Source organism: Erithacus rubecula, assembly GCF_903797595.1.
Source record: "Erithacus rubecula genome assembly, chromosome: 3".
NCBI classification, from domain to species: domain Eukaryota; kingdom Metazoa; phylum Chordata; class Aves; order Passeriformes; family Muscicapidae; genus Erithacus; species Erithacus rubecula.
In genome coordinates, this window is record NC_136689.1 from 56,355,985 (window position 1) to 56,378,836 (window position 22,852).

General features: G+C 38.1%; 1 protein-coding gene across 2 annotated transcripts in view; it reads left to right on the forward strand.

Annotated features, from left to right (window-relative positions):
- COL15A1 (collagen type XV alpha 1 chain) overlaps positions 1–22,852 on the forward strand; it is a 114,370-nt gene that overhangs the window by 13,723 nt on the left and 77,795 nt on the right. The gene's annotated exons all lie outside the window — the stretch shown is intronic.

A 22,852-nucleotide genomic window follows, 5' to 3' on the forward strand; every position in this document is an offset into this window, starting at 1 on the left:
ACTATACAAAATGTCCTCTTTTTCACAGCCAGAAGTTACTCTGTCACTGATGATGATGATGAGGATATGACATCTTACTGGGTCTTGGGATTCCCTGGTCCATAATTCTTTTGCAGGTCTATTCATGCTTTCACATTGAGAAAAAAATATGCCTATTTGCCAAAGCATCGAACCAGATATTTTCTAAATTTACAATGCCATTTTAACTACTAAAATCAATAATTAAAGTGGCAACAAATTTGATAACTTCCAATAAGAAAGCCTAGAGAGACGTGTGCAGCTAATAATGATTTTGGTGTACCATAGCTTACATTTAGATGTATGATATTTTGTCCAAAGAAAACCACGTTGCCTTCTTATTAACAATAATTTGATTTTAGTTTTGCTGCCTCATGTCTGTTGTTTTAACATGGGCAAGAGAAGAAATTTGAGAGATGCAATGGCATGTGCTCCTTGAGAACCTCCTTCCTTGGCAGACAAGAAAAAAAAGATGTTTTGAAGTTTACTCTGTCTGACAAAACCCAGTGGCCTTGTAACTCCAAAACCTGATGTATTTCAGAGATCAGTTTTATCTGTGCTCATGGTGTCTCTTTTTTCGTGCCAAGGGTATTGACCAAATCCATTGTAACCGTCATTTATTAAACTGTACATTAGGAACAGCATATGGGAATGGCCACGTTGTTCAGAGAGAAACTGCTATTTATAACTGCTTCCAGCCTCCTCTTTCTCTACATTAAAGCATTTTATGCTACAGCCAACTGTTCAAACATAGTTCTGTGTATGCAGAACACTGACACTTTGAAGTCTGGATCATTTCAAAAGAAACTGTCCTCCGCTTTCTGAACTCAGTATTGTTACTGGCTTCTTCTTCTCCCGATTATTTTGAATTTCAGCCAGATGAAGGCAGTTTTGCAGTAGTTGAATGTAGCTCTTCTCCAGAAAAGTTGATTGCAATGTGTAGGGAAAGTAATTTTAAATTCTTAAGCATTTCTGTGACACTCTGACCCTTGGCCATAAACCAGCACATTTGTGAGGGGAGGTGCTCCATGTGCCCCAAGTGAAGATACACAAGTCTGACACAGAGGGCAGCCATTGATCTGCAGAGATTAATGAGGGAAAACTGCCTTTGGATATCTGTCAACTTCTAATTGTGTTTGCTTGCAGCAGATGGTCTCCCGTTACTACTAAAGGAAATGAACATTAATTTGGATGAACTAGATGCTAAAACACAAGCAACAGCATGACTTTTTTTAAGGGACTTTTTTTTAAAACAAGGACTTTTTTAAAACATGGGAGGAATACAGCTCTTGTTCCTCAAGGAACAAACTGACCAGCAAAAAGATGCAAGGATTAATTTTCCCAGTGGTCAGTCCATTCCATAATTACTCATTTTCTTGTACTCTGGCTTGGGCATAATAAACATAATAAGGGTTTTTAGCTTGTATCTTTGCCTTCCTTGAAAAGATTTATGCTTTCCCCACTTAAAAGTTTCACTACAGAGGGACTTCAGAAGTGAGATTGAGCTGCAGAATCTGCTTTCTATAGATTAAGCTCTAGATAAAATCAACATTTGCTTGTCTTAGGCATTTCTGACACTCACAAAAATTACAGTAGCAATAATTGTGCTTCTTTTTAATGTAAAGTGAAACTTTTATATTTTCTCAACAATTTTCCCCTACTTACTCTGAAAGATATAAAATGTTACTATCCCTTGGAAACATGTTCCAGCATCTCCCAGTTCATTTGTGGTTCTGAAAAGTCCAACTCCTAACACTGTGTCAGTCACAAAATGGGATTTCTGTATTATGGAGCTCTCCTGAAGCCTTGAACTTGAGATATTAATGTGAATTGAAAAAATCAGTGACAATTTTATGTTTGGTATCTGATTTTGCATAGCATGCCAGACCTGTCAAAGGAAACATGATTGTATTTTGGCAGAAGTTCATTGGCACTATCATGTTTTCTAAAAATCTTTAATCAGTAGGCTTTTTAAAAAACTCCCTTCATTATGAAAATCCTCCTCAAATCAATTAGGAAAAAGAAATTAGAGCTACAGATCTGAATAATAGGAGTAGTCTATGCAGTATTTACTGTTGGACATGAAAATTCAGGCAAGCTGGATGCTGAAATGAATAAAAAGCAATGGAAAACTGGAGCCAGAGGGGTTGAAATCTTTGCTGTTTTCTGCAAGCTTGGATCCTTAACCAGCACAGTGTGATAAAGCCAAAGTAGCATCATGAAGACCCATCACTGCCTTGAAAGCAAAAACAGCAGAGAGAAAAAAATAAGGACAGATGGAATTTCCTGAATGCTGCCAATTTTCTTTCCAACGTTGCCAGTTAGTGACTGGGATATGACCAAGCTGTTGCAATATATGACTAATGAGTGTTTCTGTCATTCTGTGTTTGAGCTGGAAATGTCCAGTGGACACTGAAATGGTGTCGACAAAATTTGTGTCAAGACTCTTTGGAAGGTGGCTTCATTGCACAGCAATTAGTGGTTGTCCAACATAATTCTGAATGCTTTATAAAAATTACTATTTGTTCCATAGATTAATATGGATTTCTCGCTGTTTGAACACATAAAAATTTTTTAACACAGGTAATATTTTTTAAAATAACTGGGAACCTTACGAAAACTGTTAAGATCAAAAGAACTTTATAAAAGATCTAAATTAGAGAAAGCATTTTCAACAATCTATATAGAGAGATTGTGAACCTGTAAAAAAATTTTGTTTTCAGAAGTCCCGATAAAAGTTTGAGCCTTGAGGAAGAAAGGAAAACAAATTGTCTTAAATGAAAAATTTTGTAAATATCAGAGAGGAATTTTATTTGACTGGTCTTGAATTCTTCTATTTCTATAATCTGCAATGAAAAATATTCATATGAAATTCACCAAGTAACTGATTCCTTGTGTTTTAATAACAATAAACATAAAGATAACCAAAAGTCTGTAAAATGTCATTATCTGTCTCCCTTAGCTGACTTATATGGGAAGTATGAAATAACTGGAAGAATTATGAGCTGATTTGTCTTCCTACATTATGTAAGAAGTTGAAAAAACAATTTTAATTGCATTCAAATGAGATAAATGTGCCATATCATGAAAATCACATATTTTTTTCTTTAACACTATAATGGCCACAGAGCTTGATTCAGAAAGCCTGGGCAGGATGTTTGGATATTATTATTGCTGTCTTTGTTAAAAGAAGTTATATAAAAAGCAGGTAATCAAAGGAAAAACATTCCTATGATTACTAAAAAGTAGACAAAAAAATGCACAGGCCAAAGGCATGCTACTGTCAGTGTTTCAATCATTTCATCGCAGTCTACAATCAATCAGAATCCTCAAAAGAGGAAAATTGAGCATGAGAAAGACAGAGACCTTCCAGAGGGTGCCCTGAAGGGAGCCATGGAGGTGATCAGAGAGATGAGCACTTCTCCTGTGAGGACTGACTGAGAGAATTGGGGCTGCTCAGTCTGGAGAAAAGAGAAGATTTTATGGCACCTTCCAGTTCCTTGAGGGGGCTTATAAGAGAGCCAGAGAGTGACTTTTTACAAATACACTTAGTTTTAGGACTTGGGGGAATGGCTTCAAGCTAAAGGAGAGTAGGTTTAGATTACATATCAGAAAGAAATTTTTCTCTGTGAGGGTGATGAAGCATTGGCACAGGTTGCCCAGAGAAGCTGTGGATGCTCCATCCCTGGAAGTGTTCAAGACCAGGTTGGGTTGGACTTTGGTCTAGTGAGAGGTGTCTCTGCCTATGGCAGGAGGTTTGGAAATAAACGATATTTGAGGTTCCTTCCAGACTCAACCATTCTATTATTCTATGGTGTTCTGTATAAAAATAAGTTTTAAAAAATCATACCCCAGTCAGACACTGAGATGTCACAGATCTCCTGTCTCTCCCTTGCAATATGCTAAGTGCCACAGTAAATTCTGGTAGCTCAGGGGTGGGTGCTGACATGCAGTCTGGTTTATTTCAAGAAGGTAAATTCTTGCCAAGTAGTTTTGCTTTACATTTGCTAGGCTCACTGCTGGCTTTTAAAAAATGACAATATATGCTTAAAATGCAAAAGTAGTCAGAGTGTTGTAATGTCAAGACTTGCTTGGAATGATACTCTGCAGTGTTTTCAGTAGGATTCTGCAGGATTTCTGGGAGCTGCTAGTTTAAGGGCATGTATTTACTTTTGTAATGTTGGCCTAATTTGTATAATTTCCTTCCTCCACATTGTCCATATGTTTTTTTAAATCCTGTTTCAAGGATGGAAACATTTACAGTTCTTTTAAAAAGTATTTGCCTGGGCATCTGCTCATTTTTATTTTGCCTGTTACAGGTGATTGAGGGTTATCTATTCCAAGGCTTTGGAGACCATAGTTCTCCAAGATTATTTCCTGTAACCAGCAAAAGTCCCCTATCCTTGAGTAACTCTGACATTGACGAGTTGCTTGATAGGTACATTGCTATTAACAAGATAACAGAAAAAATTTACTCCATAGTCCTTCTAAAATATTAATACTTGTGAAAGGAAAGGTAACATAAATGCTATTAAAGTCTGTCATGATTTGCTTCTGCTAAATGTTCTGGACTGTATCACTCAGAGTGCTGTTAGTATCTACAGCCATATCAAGCATGTTAATTACAAAAAACCCTCCCTACTGCATGGAAAATATTTTCCATTATATGATCCATTCCACAGTGTGTGTGATGGGTGATGAAATAAAAGTCTGATTTCATACTGCTAGCAGTCTAATTAAAGAACTAACCAAGGATAAATCAGTTTTGTAAGAAGCACAGTAACAACTAGATCCACTATTACCCAGTGTTACAGAGCTGGACAACCTGTCTACGTCTAAGAAACATCTGTTAATTCTTCACAAAAAGGTGATTTTCTTTCCATTTTAAGCAAAAAATCCTTTACCCATTAGATTTACTTGTGAGGGTGCTACTACTGCCTATCAGTAGGGTGTCTGGTAACTTCTCACAAATCATATTGGATAGGATTATTTTGCTGTAGCTGTGAGAAGCTTCAGTGAGATGTGAATTTAACACAAATTTAGCCAGCGAATATAAATCTGTATTGTCAGCAACAGTGAGGATATCATCAGAAAACAGAGGAAAACTTTATCTTTCTAAAAGCACCAAGATGCTCAGCCTTTTAAATACACCATTAGTTTTGATTGTCGGAGATTTGTTTTGAAAATTTCACATTGCTTGTCTAATAATGAATGATCATGAATAAGAAGACAGCATAGCCACAGCTCAGGAGGGTATTTGAGTATGTCCCTGCTTTTAGAAACATGAGTACCCATGTCTGTGGGGTGATGTCCCAAAAGGCACATCCCTAAGAGCCATTCTGAACCAGTCTAAAAAACACCATCCTGCAGCCTGTGATACCTTGAGGAGAGGCTTCAAAATGTCCAATGTCTTCTGAAACTGATAGAAACAGAACTTGGGGAGCTGCTCTTCTACACTTCCCAGGATTGTGTTCATATCAATTATTGGGAGGGGAGATACCTGGCAAGCAGAGCCAAATCCATGTTTAGGTGTTTGCATTGGCATTTACCATGCATGGATTCTCACAGCACTGCAGGAGGCTGCAACATCTTCGAGGTTTCTTTTTTACTGCAATCCCTACTCACCCCATTTCTCATTGTTTACAGCTCCCTCTCACCGCCATGTGATCCTCTATAAACCTTTTTGTAAAGGTTTTTTGAGAAAAGGTTTTTGAGAAGAAATGCTGTCTACCACTTCTCTGCTTCTCCAAGATTTTTCTTAAGTCTTATTACTTCGTTAGCAAATGAGTAGAGCAGGTTCAAGTGAATGGAATAAAGTCTGTGCACTTTGGTCTCAGCATTCTCATAGTGGAGTTGTTGCCTCCTAGTCCTCTTTAAAATCCCAGTAATGTTCACAGTGACCTATCAGTGAGTAATGGCAGATACAAAAGATTATTTTCTACCTTTAATACAAAATATTGGAAACACAGGTCGGAAGAAAAGGAAGTCTGGAGATCAGACTTTCCATTCAATTTATGGTAATTATTAGATCAAATTAACTTTGGCTTACTCTGGTTAGCCTTGAACTTCCTAGATGTGATGTACCTAATGGAGATAAGCATTTTAACCCTCCTAATGGGTGGATAAACATGGCATTCCCTACAGCCTGGCAATTAAAAGCAAAACATCATGTTTCTTGGGAAGCTGATCCTGCAAAGCAGCACTGGCAATGTCATCCTCTCCTGTGTACTCCATTCCACCCTGATATAACCCTGGATTCCAGCCTGTGCTGGAATGGTTTGTGCTCTATGGCCAAGGAAGAAGTGTTTGGTTTTATTACCTTCAGCAGTTCTGGTGTCAGCATTGAGGAGATGGGAATGAAAAATAAACTTACATTTTAGATAAATAAATCATGTAATAATTTCAGAAGGTTGCTTTTATTCTTTCATCAAATATTTCAACATTATCTACTCATTTCACTGGCATTAGGAAACAACTTGTTGTGAAATGTGTGAATGGAGAATATATTAAATAAGCACATAATTCTGACTGCTTCTAAATATGATTTTCAAAATCTGCGCTTAAAAATATAAGAGTTATTAAATGTGATCCTAAAATAAATAGTTTTGCTCCTTGCAGCCTTTTACAACTGTCAGCATGCTGGGGACAAATGAAGTGGAGCTTCACAAAAAAAATACTTAAAGCATGGCAATTACTTTTTTAACAGATCTGCACCTAGAAAAACATCTTCCACAAGCTGTGAGTCAAGACTGCTGTAAATCAAACAGTAACTCTATTGATCAATGTAGGGAATGGAAGAAATTCCTATGGAATGTAGGAAACTCTAGAAAGAGAAAGGTAGCTACTGGAACACTTTGTATAAAGAAAACAGTCAAGCAGTGTTTACTTTGAAAAAAATACTATTTTTTTGGAATCATGTTTTAGATCTGAAGTCAATTGAGGCACTTAACATTTAAATGATATATTGAGCAGATTATAATTCTCTGGGTTTCATTGTTTGAGCTACAATACATTTTGTCATAAATCATGAATCTGATTCACAAGCTAAACAATAAATTTCCATTCACTTTTACCATCAAAATGAAAATTGAAAAATGAATTTTAAAACTGGTAGTGAGGAGCATGACTATCATAAATATGTATGATGAAATTAAAAAAAGCATGAAGGAAAAAGTGAAGCAGGATAATGTTTCAGTGTCCAGTTAACATGCTTCCTCTTTCAGCTTGGGTTCCTCTTGGAAACTAAATAGAAAAACATGACAAGTATTCAAAAAATATTTCAATTTTCCTTTTCCTGGCTCTGAATTGTTCAAAGTTGAAAATACATGTGTTCTGTGAAGCACTCTTTATTTTCTGTAGTGGAGAATGTTTAGTTCACTGAAGAGAATGAATTCTGGGAAGTATAAATAGTGGACCAATACATGCACTGTAAAAATCTCCTGTGGAGTTAGTTTTATTTCACAGTTTCCAACAGAAAAGAATTTGGAAGAAAAGACCGAAAGTCTGTCAGTTAAGTAAATAATTCCAGCAGTCAAGACCCAGGTCCTCTAAGAGAGCTGAAGGATTTAAACTTCTCCTAGAATTAGCTACAGAATAGGGCAACCCAGGAATAAACAAATTTCAACATTAAGTTGAAACACATTTGAACATCAAGCTCATTAACAGAGCTCAAGGCTCAGTCCCATCATATTGGCTTTTTAGTACCTGCAAGGAGTCAAGCAATTCCTGGCAAACTGTAAAGATAGACTCTACAAAGCTAAACTGGAAATTTCTGCCTTAACTTTAGGCAATGATGATGCTTTATACAATTGTAGAGAATCTTAATTTATTGTATTGTTAAACTATGCCAGATTTATAATCCAAAGACATTTGGCCTTGCTTCATGTTTTATTTTACAAACAGATAATGTATAACAATGCACCTCCTAAAAGAATTATTTTTCTATCATAAGAATTTTCTCATGCTGATTTCATCAATTAAAAAAGGCTAATTAAAAATGTTGTAAAACAAACACAAAATGGTTGCATGAAAATAATCACAATTCACAAAGTATTTCCAATCCCTCTTGAGGGGTTTATTTGGCCTGAAAAAAGTCTCCTTTTCATTCAAAAGTGTCACAGGTAATTTCTTTGGTGGCTACACTAAGCAATTGCTGCAGTCCTGTTCACTGTTAATGACCCAACAGTAAAATAAATTTTCAAAGGGAAGTATGGTTTTTTTCCAGCTATCTGTGGAGGGTATGTGCTTTGTTTTAAACTTTTCAACATGTTATTTCTTTGCCCTGTGTCCACTATTTGTGGTTGGGTTGGGTTTTTTTTTCAGGAGAGAAAACCACAGCCATTCCTGCTTGAAGTGCTCCACATCTTCATGCCTGTTGCATTTGGGTGCAGGAAACATGCCAGAGAATCAGGCTTCTGTTTTTACTCTCTTCCACTACTAGACTAAGTACAAATACAAGGGCTCATTTCAGATTTGTTTCAGTGGAAATGAATGAGCAATAAATATCTGATCTTTAGTCTGGAATATCTATAGCTGCCACATAGGCAAAGCTGGATCAAGCAGCAAAGGCCCTGCTGTTAGCAAACACTCCACCAACTGCTTCAAAACTAGACTGAGCAGCTCTTGTTAAAAAAAAAAATAAAAAAATCTGCTGCCACATACTGTTTTAATGTTTATGGGAATTCCAGAGTGGTTGCATAATTTGAATTAATTTGTCACACTTCTGTGTTTTGGTTCTTGAAGTCTCAGAAGAAAATTTTCATCATTATATAGTGACAACTGGATAAGTTAGTTTTTAAAATAGTATATTTATATGTACAAACATATCTACACACACATGTACCTCAGCAGCTTTGATCAAGAGGAGAGCTCAGGCTTGTAAGCTTTTGGTGCATCACCTGATTAACTACTATGCAGTCTGGCACAGCAAGATTTATTCAGTCTTTGGTTTTTAGACAGTTTCTCCTTAGTGGCACGTTATGTTGAAAGTAAAGTGGGACTTCCAAGTGGGAAGTCAATCACTGGCTGTTTCACTATGAAAAGCATTGAAAGTAAAGGACAAAAAAAAAAAAAAAAAAAGGGGGAAAGAAATACTTCAGAGTCTATTCATTTATAGGATGGAGGGGACCTCTGGAAGTCACCTGGTCCAGTCTCCCTGCTCACCTGTTGCCCAGGGTCATGTCCAGACCATTTTTTAATGTCTTTAAGGAAGGAGATTCCACAAACTGCCTGTGTAACCTGTGTCAGTGCTTGGTCATCCTCAGAGTGAGAAAGGGTTCCCTCAAGCTCAGAGGGTTTCCTGTGTTTCAGTTTGTGCCCATCATCTCTGTTTCAGTCCATGGGCACCACTGAAAGGAGTTTGGCTCCATCTTCTTTCCTCCCTCCCTTCATGTTTTTATAAAAATTAGTAAAAATATGATAATAAGGTCCTGTGTGTCAGATCCTTGGCACTTACTTGAGAAAGTTGCATCTAATAGTTACAAATATGAGAGACTTCAAAGGATCCAAGCTCTCTTTTCTCCAACCACATTTCCTCTGGAAAACATGAGGGAATGTGAGTAAAAATATGTATATATATAAAGCAGCTCTGTCAGGTTCTTTATAGCTCATTCTTCCTTTGCTTACAAGGAATTCTTTGCTAGATAAAGTCTTTGACACTGCAATCAAAGCAATGGATGAGGGTACCACTTTCTCCAAAAGTGTTTATGAAGACAAGGAAAAGTCATAAAAGGAGGAACAATTGTGAAAACATCCATTCTTTTATATCTATATATATTATGTTGCAATTCAAATCCAGCACTACTTCATAAGTAGATTGCTTGTTACTAGCAGATCTGCCATTAACTGTGCTTCTAAGTAGATATTACTTTTTGTAATTAATAGCAGTTACTATTAGCCACCAAAAATTGCCAAGTAAGATTGATGTAATAAAGATACTGGCAGTATTTCTGGTATTTCTTTTGAACTCTTTCTCCTGCTGATCAGAATGTGTATCTTTTTGTTTGTCCCCTTTCAGTCTGGCACAGAACCTCTACTAGGACACAGTTCTAGATATTTACTAAGTGGTCTTTAAAATCTGTCTTTATTTTCTGGCCTACCAGAATTCACTAGGTCACTTCAGGTCACTACAGATGTTCAGACTCCAGATATGAGAATGTAGCCAAATACACTAATATCTGTGTCAGTTTGGCTATGTGGTCATGTAACAGCACCACAGAATTTCAGCTGCAGAAAGAGACATCCTGTCAGATCCAAGATAAACCTCTTGCCCCATTGAGCCTGAAGTACTGGAGCTGCATTCTATAAGCTGAAATACTTTTGTGATACTTTTCCTTTCTTTAAAATAACAGAAAAGCCCCTCTGTATGACCTCACAGGCTGTATCAGCTAGTTCCTTGGTGTTACTCCAAAGCAAGCAATGCAGCTGCCAGACAGACCACTGGGAACTGACCTGGCTCACAAAGAAGCTAATCCATATGGAGAAGTTCTTGGGGAGGGTGTGTGGAGATGGATATTTTTAATCTCCATATTGCAAATTTCAGTGTGGTGTTTATACCCTCTGCATTCAGCTGCTGTGATCATGTCAAATTGTAATTTATGTTTCTATGGAACATACTTAGCATTTAAACAAGAGGGTGACGATTAAATAAGAAAGTGATGAAATAACTGATGCACACGAGTTTGGGTTTGCCATCAACCATATGTTTCCACATTTGTGGAGTCTCAGTTTGGGTATTGAGAGTAGCTGCTGTATTATATAAAATTGTCATTGCTGTACTAAAAGCAACAGAACTGCCATGATTCACCCCATGTGAAAACTGCTTCTACTTCTTTGGGTTTTTTTGACTGCATGTACAGAGCTTCTGAGAATCAGAAAAACTATTTAACAGCAATGTCTTCTCAATTTTCATAACTGTTTCAGATTTAACCTACTACAGCATGATTCTGCTGTTCCTTGAATGCAATTTGTGATAGAGTAGCATGTACAGGAAAGGTCAAAGCTCAGTGAACAGAAGTTGAAGTCCTAATGTTCTGCTTCCAGGGAATGAACCTGAACATATTGTCAGCAGGATTTGTGAACCCTGGATACCAGAAGAACAAATTATCTCTATGATTGCAGAGCAGTCATTTTAATTGCCACATGACCAGAAAAGTGTACATTGGCATTACTATTCAGTAACTAGATTAGTTTGCAAAATAAAACCACAAATAAAACAAAACCATATGAACTTAATATTCTTTTCAAAGACTGATAAGAGAGGGGAAATAGTTAGATCCTCTTCACCTTAAACTTTCTTGATAGGTGTGCAAATGCAAGCAGGGAATGGGAAGCAGAGAGGGGAGGTTTGGAGGGTCACTGAGACATTTTTGTCGACAAGAATGTTGACACACTGGGAAGAGACTGAAGGCTTTGGTGCCTGTTGGCTTGTAGGAGCTCATTACTGCTCACAGGTCTGGCAGTGTGTGCAGCACATGCCAGAGAACAAGATTAAGTGCATTCTCAGGGAGAAGGGCTACAGCAGTGCCTCTAAGATTTGTCATAGAGCCTGCAGTTTGAAAAACGCCTCCTGAAGCTGCAGCTCAGCACATTGGATGGCATGTCTTTGTCCAGTGGTTTTGGCAGGAATCTGCTAAACAAAGAACAAAGATGAGGTGGTACTTGGCTATATATGGAGTGTTGGAGGAGGAAAGTGATTCCAGCTGATGGTGGAAGAAAAAGGAGGTACAGGGTCTGGAGAGCTCACTGCTCAGAACATGGAAAACACAGTCTTTAGGCTGCATGATGCTGTAATTTCCACTACCTGGAGACTTCTGTCAGAGTCTGACCCCAAAGAGCATGCTTTAATTCAGACCTAATTAAAATTTTATGCAACATAGTTGTCCTATTACTAACACACAGCTGTGCTTATCATGAGTGAAATTGGTGAAACCAATGTCTAAAAAGACAAATGAGGGCTCAGACTGAAAATAAAGAGCAAAGTATATAATGAAATCCAAAAAAAATGCCAACAGCATTGTGGTTTGTTGCTTATTATGTGAGTTTCTTTTTTTGGCTTTCTGAATCTTTGGTTCAAATGAGCATTAAGAAAAATACAAATTCTAAGGACATCACTCTTTCTTATTCTTGTCACAACACTAATGGCCTTGAGAAAGTAACCTTTGAAATTTAAGCCAAAAGAACAACATTTTGTGTCAACCAACTTTTTAAAAGCAGAAGGCCAATATGCTAACACATTTTAAATAGATTTATAAATATTGGATGCAGATGTAAATCAGCCATATTCTCCAAGTTAGAGACAGCATACAGTTGAGACTTCTCTGGGAAAGACTTTCAAGTGCATATCAAGTATCAAGAGCTAAGGATTACTTCTGTATGCTACTTTTATCTTTTTTTCTCTATTTTCAGCTCTTTTCTCAAGTAATATTTGAGTGAACTAAAAATACAGTATTTACCTAAAACAAGACTTCATCTATTCTCTACATACTCTGGAGGAAATGAAATTATTTTTGGCCATGCATATGTAAAACATAATACATTCCCTGTGTGACTGAAAAAATAAAGTTTCATTTTTCCCCCTTTGGTCATACAGCCTGAAATCCCAAATAAAATATAACAGATGTTTCAGTTGTAATAGACAGAAGCTATTGATTAACTCACGTTGTATACAAGCAGTGGAGAACTGCTCATGTGGGCAGTAAGCTGCACAGATATTAGAATTAGTTCAATAAATCTGCATGATGGTAGAGCTGTTAAAATTAATTTTACCAAGCTGGAAAATGTATGCACTTTGAGTCAATGTTCTTATGGTTAATTATGATTTACCAAGCAATCTGTTTTCTCTGGCTCAGCTGTCAGACAGTGAGCAATGATGTCACAGCTAGATAACTCAAGTTTTGGGACACATGTGTGCACAAAAGATCTTATTTACGTGTCTGAGCCTGATTAAAACAGTGAACTGCATTGCTGAAAGGTCTGATCCATGGAGTTGTTCCAATTTTGCCATGCTACTCCTGCCATATTTCCTTGGAAATGGCACAGAGAAAGGCAGCTTTGAATCAGAGTGAAAGGTTGTTTCATCTCTCTCAGGTTTCTCAAGCCCCTGGTTGAGGCTGCATTCTGGGTCATGCAGTGATAGGTAGACAAGGATGGAGTGAAAAGGGGGAATACATGCCTGAAAATGCAACTAGACCATGAGGAAAGACTTCTGGACATCATCTACACAGAGTAACACATTTCATAGTATAGCCACCTCCTGCATGATGCCTTTTTGAAAAAAAAAAAAATCAGCAGTTTATTGGTGTTCCATGGCAGTATGACTGTGAAAAAAAAAAAAAAAAAAAAAAAAAAAGAGGATAGATCGTGTTTGTAAAACTGATTGAAGCTTTTTGAACCATCTGACAGAGGCAGCAGTGAGTAGGTCTACATCTGAGGATTTTTTTCAGAACTTCTAGCATTTCTGGTTGTGAAAAATTCCCAAAAACATGGATAATGTAATGTATGAGGCGTGTGCATTTGATGCCTGTAAAAATAAAGTCAACTCACTGCATTCTCCACCTGTATGAATGGGTTGAAATACCTGTATCCTGCATCTCATTTTTACTTCATTTGACTTCTAAAGAAAACTTGTGTATTCTTTTAATGAAGATAGCAATTCCTCTGAAAGATACTTAGCAAAATATTTTTTTAAGAAGTCAGGTTGCTGAAACCAGATTTGCTTAGTTTACTGTTGCACAGGACCGTGTGTGAGGTCCCTAGTGGGAAATCTGTGGTTTGCAAGTAGTAAAAGTAGTTACTCCACTGAGCTGAAAAAAAAGAACCCATTATATTTGTGTTTAAGAGGATATCTGTAGGCAGGTATTACAGTGATGCTTTGAGTTTGACTTGGTTTCACTAGGAAATAATGCATACATTATTGCAGCACATGTCAGTGCAATGATTTCTGAGTCTACTTTGAGTCTGAACTTCTATGCACAAAATCTGACAAAGTCACAGAGGCCTGATGGCCATTAAATGCTTACAAACCTCATGGATCAGGAACAGAGTAAGGGTGGGAAATGTATTTGTGTCTCCACTTAGAGAGGGACTGTTTGGAGAAACAACATATTTGCATAAGATGTCTTAAATACTGGAAAAGTTTTAGTGAGTGCTTACCCTTTCCTGGCAACAGAATCCAATCATAACACAAAATTCTAGGAATTTGTATCAAGTCATAATTTTAAAACCAGAAGGTCTTTCACTTAGGACTTTAGCCAGGATTTCAGGCTAGAGCTTTTTGACTAGAGATGACATTTTTATGATATCTTGTTTAAAATCAATCAACTTCTTAAAAATTCAGTGCATTCACTGGGGAAAGGCATAAAAAAACAGGAGCATAATAAAAGCATATGTGATTTATACTAAGATACAAAAGTACTGTAGCACAGCTCTTGGGAAACTAAATTCTTGGGAAAAAGGAAGATAGAAAAAGAAGGACTATGTTGGCTGGATTTTATTTCTACATTTTTACTGGTGCATTCATGCTATAAAAGCATTTAGCTGTCAGAAATGTTAATGTTCAACACAAGACATACTTTAAGTATTTTCTGTTCCCATATCATGTACCTCACAATATTTTTTCAACTTCTCTGAGTCCATTTATAAACCAAATCTATTGGGTACTAAGTCCAATAGTGTAAAGAATACAGGAGAATACACTAAGAAGGACAAAAAGCAGTGATAAATATCAGGTGCATAAATTTAAAAGCATTTATGAAAGGGATGCTCCTGGAAGACAACTTAAATCCTCCTAAGGACTTGAAAATAAAACATTAGCAATAAAATATCACCTTCTGTTGCTTAACATAAAAGGATGGATAGCTTAGTCATTGGAGAGAGGGACACTGTCTACTAGGTCTCAAAGTGGTGTGGAAGAGTCAAGCATGCACAAAAAAATCTTCTACTTTTTGTTACCTTACTGGCTTCATAGCCCTTAATATTTAAAAATAAAAAACAGCAATAACAAAACACCAAAACAACAAAGATAAAACAAGAAGTCCAAAACATAACCTCAGTTATTGCAATATTTATATTTTTCTGTTATTATCTAGTCTGAACTGGAACAAAGTGAGTTTCTACTCTCAGCTTAGCTGTGTGAGGAAGATCTTAGAATGCTTTGCCTAAAGCTCTGATGATGTCTTATAGATGTATCAGAGACCATGAGAGACTGTAGAAACTACAGAAATATCGATCAGTATTTTGTTTCTTTCATGTTCCACCCAAAAACTCTCTGCAGGTGATGCTTGTCCTTGGGTAGGGTCTGTTTGCACGATCAAACTGCACACAGAATACAAAAGATCAAACTGCACACATCATACAAAGCTGGCCTGAAGGCTCACTGAGCATAGACTTTTACTGCTGTGGTGGAGCTGATATCCTGAGAGTGGCATGGGCAGGGAGCATGACATCTGGCATCTTATTAGGCACTGACTATGCCCAAGATGTTGGGAGCAGGATTTCCTGCCAGGAGGGAGTTTTCTGGGTCATTCACAGTGTCAGAGGAAAAGCAGGAAGGCATGATACTCATGGGAAATGCAGGGAGAAGGCAGTGCTCAGTCATTCAGGTGTGAGGGGCAAAGGAGCAAATGGCTGATGGTTTCTAATTTTCATCTAGCAAATCCCACCTGTCCATACCCTTCTTATGCCCCTGTTCTGTGACAGAACCTTGCAGTGGAGACAGGTTCTGGCAAAAGCTGACTGAGTGTTCTCTATCCTTCTCTCCCATTCAACCTCTTTATATGGGATGAGAATTTATATTCAGGTCAGTGTGCCAAACTATGCCAGTGTCTGTTTTTCCACATTTGGGCAGACACTCTCTCTGCTGGCATGTGCAACTCTTAAATCTAGGAGTGTCAGCTGCCTCTGCCAGGATTTTAAAAGGAACTGTCTTCACCATCTTAGAAATACTTTTTTTTTTTTTTTTTTTTTTTTTTTTTTTTTTTTTTTTTTTTTTTTTTTTGCAATGAGAGTGTTGATCATTTTTTCCCTTAAAATTCAAAATTTAAAAAGAGGGAGAGAGAAAGAGAAAACAAGAACACCAAGAAAATACACAGAAGACCATGTACTTTTATTTTCAAGGTCATGGTGAAAGAAGAAGGGTAGCGTGATAATTCACATCTGCTTTGTCACAGACGTAATGGAAATTAAAACATCCTAGCTTAGATGTAAATGCTTGCACAGCAGACACTGATACTGCTGATTCATGAGCAATGTTCCCTCCTCAGCCAAAGCTCCCATCTAATTTATGAGGTGCTGTGTTGCTTCCTAGTGGTGAAATGCAAAATCTCCTGCTCTCCTGTAGTCGCTGAAGGCTTCTTGTTTCTTTAGCTGGCAATCAGATGCCCACATCACACTTACACACGTGCACCACACACAGACTTTATTCCATAAAGTCAGTGCCCAGCCTGCTATTGAATGGCTGCAAATTCCATGCAGCCTCTGTAATTCTTACAGGTTAGTTTTGTTATCTCTGGAAGGGTGGATGGCTTAGTAAGTCTGGAAATCTTTTTCCATGAAGGGCATCTGTGTTATTTGCCTTCTCTTTTTCCACTAATGCATAAGGAATATGTGGAATACATGCAATCATAAAGAAAAATGTCGTGAAATTGATGGCCCTGCTATATCCCCAATAGATTAGCATGAGAAAAAAGATCCCTTTCACAGGTAAATAAATGGCTCTAAAGGCTTCATAAGCAGAGTGGGAACCTGGCATGGCAGGAGTACAGCAAGTCCAGAGATGTGTCAAGGGGCTGCAAAATCAGAAAGAGATTCTGAGTTTCCAGGTAGTGGTTTCAGTCTCTTGACCTGGTTAACAGCTCAGTTAGCTTTGCCTCACTACTGGAGTTGAATTGCTAAATATTTCCCACTTTTTCCTCTCATCTGTTTGTGAGGAAAGAAGGACAATGAATATTTAGTGTCTGTATTTTGTGTTTTCAGCTGCTGTGGCTCAAAGAAATCAGTGTGTTTGAAGAATATATTTTTTTCATTATAGGAGAACAGTCCATTGAGTACACATTAAAGAGCTTTGGGTTGATGTACAAAAAAAAAGGTGCTCAAAAATATATGGAAGATCTTCTAGTAGAACAACTGACAAAACAATAAGAAAATAGTGAAGCATTAGATCAGGAAGGAAAACAAGAAAATCAGAAAAATTGACTGACTGGAAGACAACATTTTGGTGGTGGGTTGGGAGGGAATCCCCCAAAGAGTATTTTGGGCAAAAAAATGTCTATTTAATTAGCTGTATTTAAGCACTTTGGCCCAGTAGAGGGCAGAATGACAATGAGGGAAAAGCAGGAGCTGTCAGAGAGTTGGAAAGTGCTTTTCTCAAAGGAATGCCGGCTCTGCTCGGGGTGTCAGTGAGCACCCAGCTCCTGCTGGCTGCAGCCTGACTTCCAGGTGTGCAACACCAGCAGAAAGCACTTTTGAGGTTTCCTGAGGCATCTGGAAGGAAATGCTGCGGCATTTAATACCAATATATTCTATCCATGTTTTCCAACAGCATGATAATGTCAGCTAAAAATGTGTCCAAGCAGAGCCAATGCTGTTTTTCCTGGTAGCAGCAGTGACACTGGCCCCTTCCATTTTGTGCAGCACATCTGGGACTGTGTTACAATACTCCCCTTCTTTTTCTCTCTGCAGTACTTCATTAAATTTTATTTGGTTGATGTGGAAATCCTTCTCTGCCTAATGGTATTGCTATAAATATTTCTTGTTAATCCAAAATAAAAGCACTTTGGCAGCAGGGAAGAAGTGATTTTTTTACTGCACTCAGTGTAAAATAATGTTCTATAACATTTACAACATCTCTGTGCAGAGTAGAGACAGCAGAGGCACTGCATCATTGGGACAGAGATGGTTTATTTATGCTGCTGGAAAAGGAGCTTACAACCTGGAGTTATGATTATTTGGACTGGAAGAGGGCAGGGAAGCAAGGTCAGCTTGGCTCAAGTTTACAGACAGAGAAGTGCCTGATGTTGGCTGCTCTGAGCCTAGTTTGGTTGTGAAAGCCTTCGTAGAATATTGTAATTATCTCATTTCCTTAAAAGACCATGAAAAGGAGCTCATGCAGCAGTGGACAGCAGTGAAACAAGGTGTTCTTGCACAGCATGAGAGTCAACAACCATGGGGTGAATGAACTTTTACAGGCATGGGCCAGGTGCAGCTCCAGTAAAAGTGTCTGAAGAGGAACAGGAGAAACTCTAGGTGCAGTTAAGCTAAAAATAAAGGGAAAATAGTAATTTCATTCAAAAGGCAGCACCCATCCCCCTCTCATCTGTGTGGAGCCATCCAAGCCCTCCCTTGAGTGAGTTAAAACCAGCTGTCATAGTCTTAGCAACAGGATGGTTGTCTTCATATATTTAGCAAATAGCAACCACTTGAGCATGTTATTCTGACCTATTCTGACCCTTATGTGCCCATCATGGTGCATTAACTTGGAGCAGAATCAGGCTAAATGTGGCAGCTGATTTACCTGAGTAATTGTTAGCAGGCATTTCTAGCTAAAAATATAATAGAAAACATTATGGGACAATCCTTAATATGTCAGCTGAATGAATATTGCTGCTGAACTAATAGGTGGTTGGGGGCAAATATGACAAGTATTTGTAACTTCAGTCTTTGCACTCGTGTGGTTGAGATGGTCCAGCTCAAGCACCTTCTCACAGCAAGGAAGACATCAGTAGAATGTTTATCTTGCAATGTGACTTGGGTTGGTCTCACCATACCACTGCCAACCATGTTCTTTGTCTCAAAGGACTTGCCAATATTTCTATTATTTTATTTTATTTTTTTAAGATTTGGAACTTTATATTTTAAAATGAGGCTGAGATGGGTAATTATGTCTATGTCAAAGGTGAGGGCCTCACCTTTGAACTCTGCTTCTGTTATACTTTCTAGCTGTGAAACCATGGCTAAAAGTAGACTGACAGTGTCCTTATCTGTAACCCTGTTGCCTTTGACTCTGCAGTAGTAGTTTCCCAAAGCCTGTGTGATAGTAGGCTTTATACCTCCTTTGAAGTTAGGCTGTGTTGAAGTGTGGTGTATCAGCTAGAAACAGGGACTCTGGGTAATCCAAGTTTTATATGAGCTCTTGTAGACAGCAGGAAATACAAATGTCCTTCTCCCAGTGAATAATCCCATGTTTTAAATTACTGTTTGCAAGAAAATTCTGGATTTTAGTCATATCCCTAAAGTAGCTTTTAATATAGCATCTTGATAGCATCATCTCTGGAGAAGAGAAAGCTTTCAGGAAACTTTACAGCAAGTTCCAGTATTTAAAGGGTCCTACAATAGAGCTAGAGAGGGACTTCTCCCAAGGGCATGAAGTGGTCAGACACATAAACTGAAGAGTAGGTTTAGATTAGAGATTAGATTAGATTAGATTAGATTAGATTAGATTAGATTAGATTAGATTAGATTCCTTATTTACAAGGGTGAGCCACTGGAACAGGCTGCCCAGAGAAGCTGTGGATGCCCCATCCCTGGAAGTGTTCAAGGAAAGTTTGGATGAGGCCCTGAACAACCTGGTCCAGTAAAAGGTGTCCCTGCCTGTGGTAGATGGGCTGCAATTACTTGGCTTTTCAGGTCTCACCCAACCCAAAGAATCTATGACTCTATTATGCAGCTTGATCATCCAAGGGTTTTGGATCAGGCCTAGAATTTGACACTACCCTATTCCATGAGGGAAGATATGAGGAGGAGACAACCAGGATGAGGTAACGTGCACAATCCAGAGACAGTGCTGCAGGTGCCAGAAACTGCATCTGAAAGGAGGCTCCTAACCAAAAAGTGTAATAAGTAAAATTATATGAATGTATAATAGTTTCTCTACTTCTGCCTTCATTCCATTTTATAACACAAAAATACTGTGTTTGTGCCTCAACATCTAAAACAAATGTAGTAGGCTTCCAAGAATGTAGGGTGTTTTCTTTCCTCTATAATTCATCCCCTTGTAAGCAGTGAAAAAGCATTTTGATCCCACAGATTTGGAATTTCACCCTGCCTAAGTAATTACACCAAAAATTGGAATAAAAGAAAAAAAAAACAAAAAAAACCCAACAGCCTAACCCCTATTGTTGTCTTCTGCAGCCTTGAAATACTCCACATACTGACTCACAGGATGATTTTTACAGCACACTGGTGCTTCTCAAATAGTCCCTGAAGCTACTCAGTGGGAATGGATAGCTACCAGCAAATTCTATAACAATTCCAACTATAACATCTGTCCCAGTCTGGGGTTTCTCCTTTGCCCCAAGATCACCCCAGAGGGACACGAAGGTGGTTCAAACCCTGGCTTTCTCTGAAGCAGCCAAAGAGAGACTGCTGGAGACGGTTTTCTCTTTTCCCAAGGATTGTTTATTATTTCTTATCTCTGGGACCTTTTGCCTGGCCAGCAGGGTCTGCTCAGCCTGGCATCCATGGTGGAATCTGCCTGGTGAAGGCAGGGCTTATCTTATATAGTTAGTACTACGTATTACATGTTTACAAAATTTTACCAATACAATACAATTTTATTAAATGGTCCAGCCCTGACCCCATCCAATCCAAGAGTGCCAACGTGTCACCCAACATGGATGACATGGAGAAGGAGGAGGAAAAGGTGTCCACCCCCCAAATTCTCCATCTTGACCACGTGTCCCTTATCATAAACCTTCAAGAAAACCTATTTATCTATGTTCTAACATTCTAATTTACACTCTACTCATCATTATTTTCTGTGTCTCTTCTCTCAATGTGGGCAGATTCTCCCAAGGAGCCAAATCCAGCCCCTGCAGCTCCTGGGCAGCACTCAGGGGTCTCTGAGGGGTCTGCCAGGGGGGTTTTTGCACCCCCAAAGGAGCCAGGGAAAAACCCTGGACTCCCACAAACATCCAGTAACAAATAGTAACAAAAGCAAGTACAGCATAGCTCATAGCTCTAAATTATAAAAATACCATCAATTTATGGGGTTATGCTTGCTGAGATAAAATATAGCTAATGTCAAAGCTGGTTCTGTACTACAACTTCCAGTGGTCCAGGTCTAGGAAGTGTGGATATAAATGGGATGAATTCTGGATGCTCCCCAATATTCAGTGCCTCAGTAATGTTTGAAACAGAACTATTCTGATACAATATAGTTCTCTGCTGCCTTACAGGTACATAAAATAGCACAGTATTTACCTATTTATGTAAGGGAATAATAGTATTTTTACTCTAACATAGCTGCATTAGGGACACATTAATTTTGTCAGAGATAATTGAAAACCTGTGGCTGTAGGTCTGTATTCTGCTTTTAACTGTGTCTCTAGGTCCTCATAAATCCTTTAAGAGCTGGGCATGAGCTGTAAGTACAGAATTTGGCTAGACACTTCTTGCTTAATTTTGATTTTCTGCAGTGGATAAATGGAAGCTTCTAGCCCAGCCTCACTGAAGTTCAGACTCTTCCTGGGCCTTCTGACTTATTTTACTTCAATGAAAATTCTGGCTGTTTGCTGTCTTTTGCTGCCACCTTTTGCAAACATGTTTTGTTTGTCTCAGAGGCTGAAAGAGCTCGTGTTTGGGGCTCTGTGTGTCACTGCTGGGAAACTGCAACTAGACTGCAGCTCCCCACATTGTGTGGGGAGAATGAACAGGCTCTTCTCCAATCACCAAATCTTCCCTTGAGATTGGGAAATGTGAAACTACAGCTGTATTTATTAATCTCACTCCTATTAATTTTACATCCTGCTGTCCAAGCCTGATTGATGTAGAACTTAGATATTGTCCATCTGCTTTCTTGGTCACTATATCACAATTATTTGGATGTAGCTTTGGTATCTGTGTACAGTTCCTATATTATCATTCAAGATCACTATTTTCCTTACCTTCTTACCCTTGTGTAATGACTTATATATTTTGTTTTTAGTGCAGGTTCCTTCATGTGTATATATGTGTGAATAGAAAACATGACCCAATATTAGACTCACAATCAAAATATTGTTAGCTGTGTGTGGCCAGAAAAGAAATATATCCACTTCTAAAGCTATTGGGAAGGGGAAAAAAATCTATCTGGCCAAGCATTTAAAAGTGCCAAAAGGATTTGGGCTCTGGATGAGGAGCTATTTTTTTCCATTTCTAAACAAAACCTCTATACTTTCAAAAATATTTCAGGGCAATAGTTTCTATGTGAAGCACATCAGCCTTTTTTCCATCAGTGAGTTCCTCCTGGAAGTGTTCAAAAGATGTGTGGATGTGGCAGCTGAGGACATGGTGTAGTCATGAACACAATGGGACTGGGTTAACACTTGAACTCAATGACCTTGGAGGTATTTTCCAATTTTTATGATTCTATGATTATAAAGTACAGAGAAGAAGAGGATTAGGATTTATTTCAACTACACTATAACATCTTTGGCACAGGAGGAACACTTAACAATTTCTTTGCAAGGCCATTGATACAATGGAAAACACTTTGTCATGCATTTTCCAGGCTGGTACTGATATGAGCAATGAATAACAGAAGTACATTGCAGCTGAATAAACTCTCTAGCTCTTCATCAGAGCCAGCTTGCCAGGGTCCAGAGCAAAGAGTATGTTTTTTTTATTTTGCCTAATTTTTAAACAGGTATTTTAAGAGAAGTTTTTCAGTTCATTTTGCTTGTGGTATTCAGATGGACTGTCATACCTTTTACAATGCTATTCCATTTGGATTTATTCAGCCTATATAGCCATTACATTCATAGGTAACTGAATAAGTTTATGAATTGGAAGAGGATTTCTGTATAGATTCAGTTCTGAATCAGTCACTATGTTTAAAAATGTTATCTTTTCTAGCTTGCTT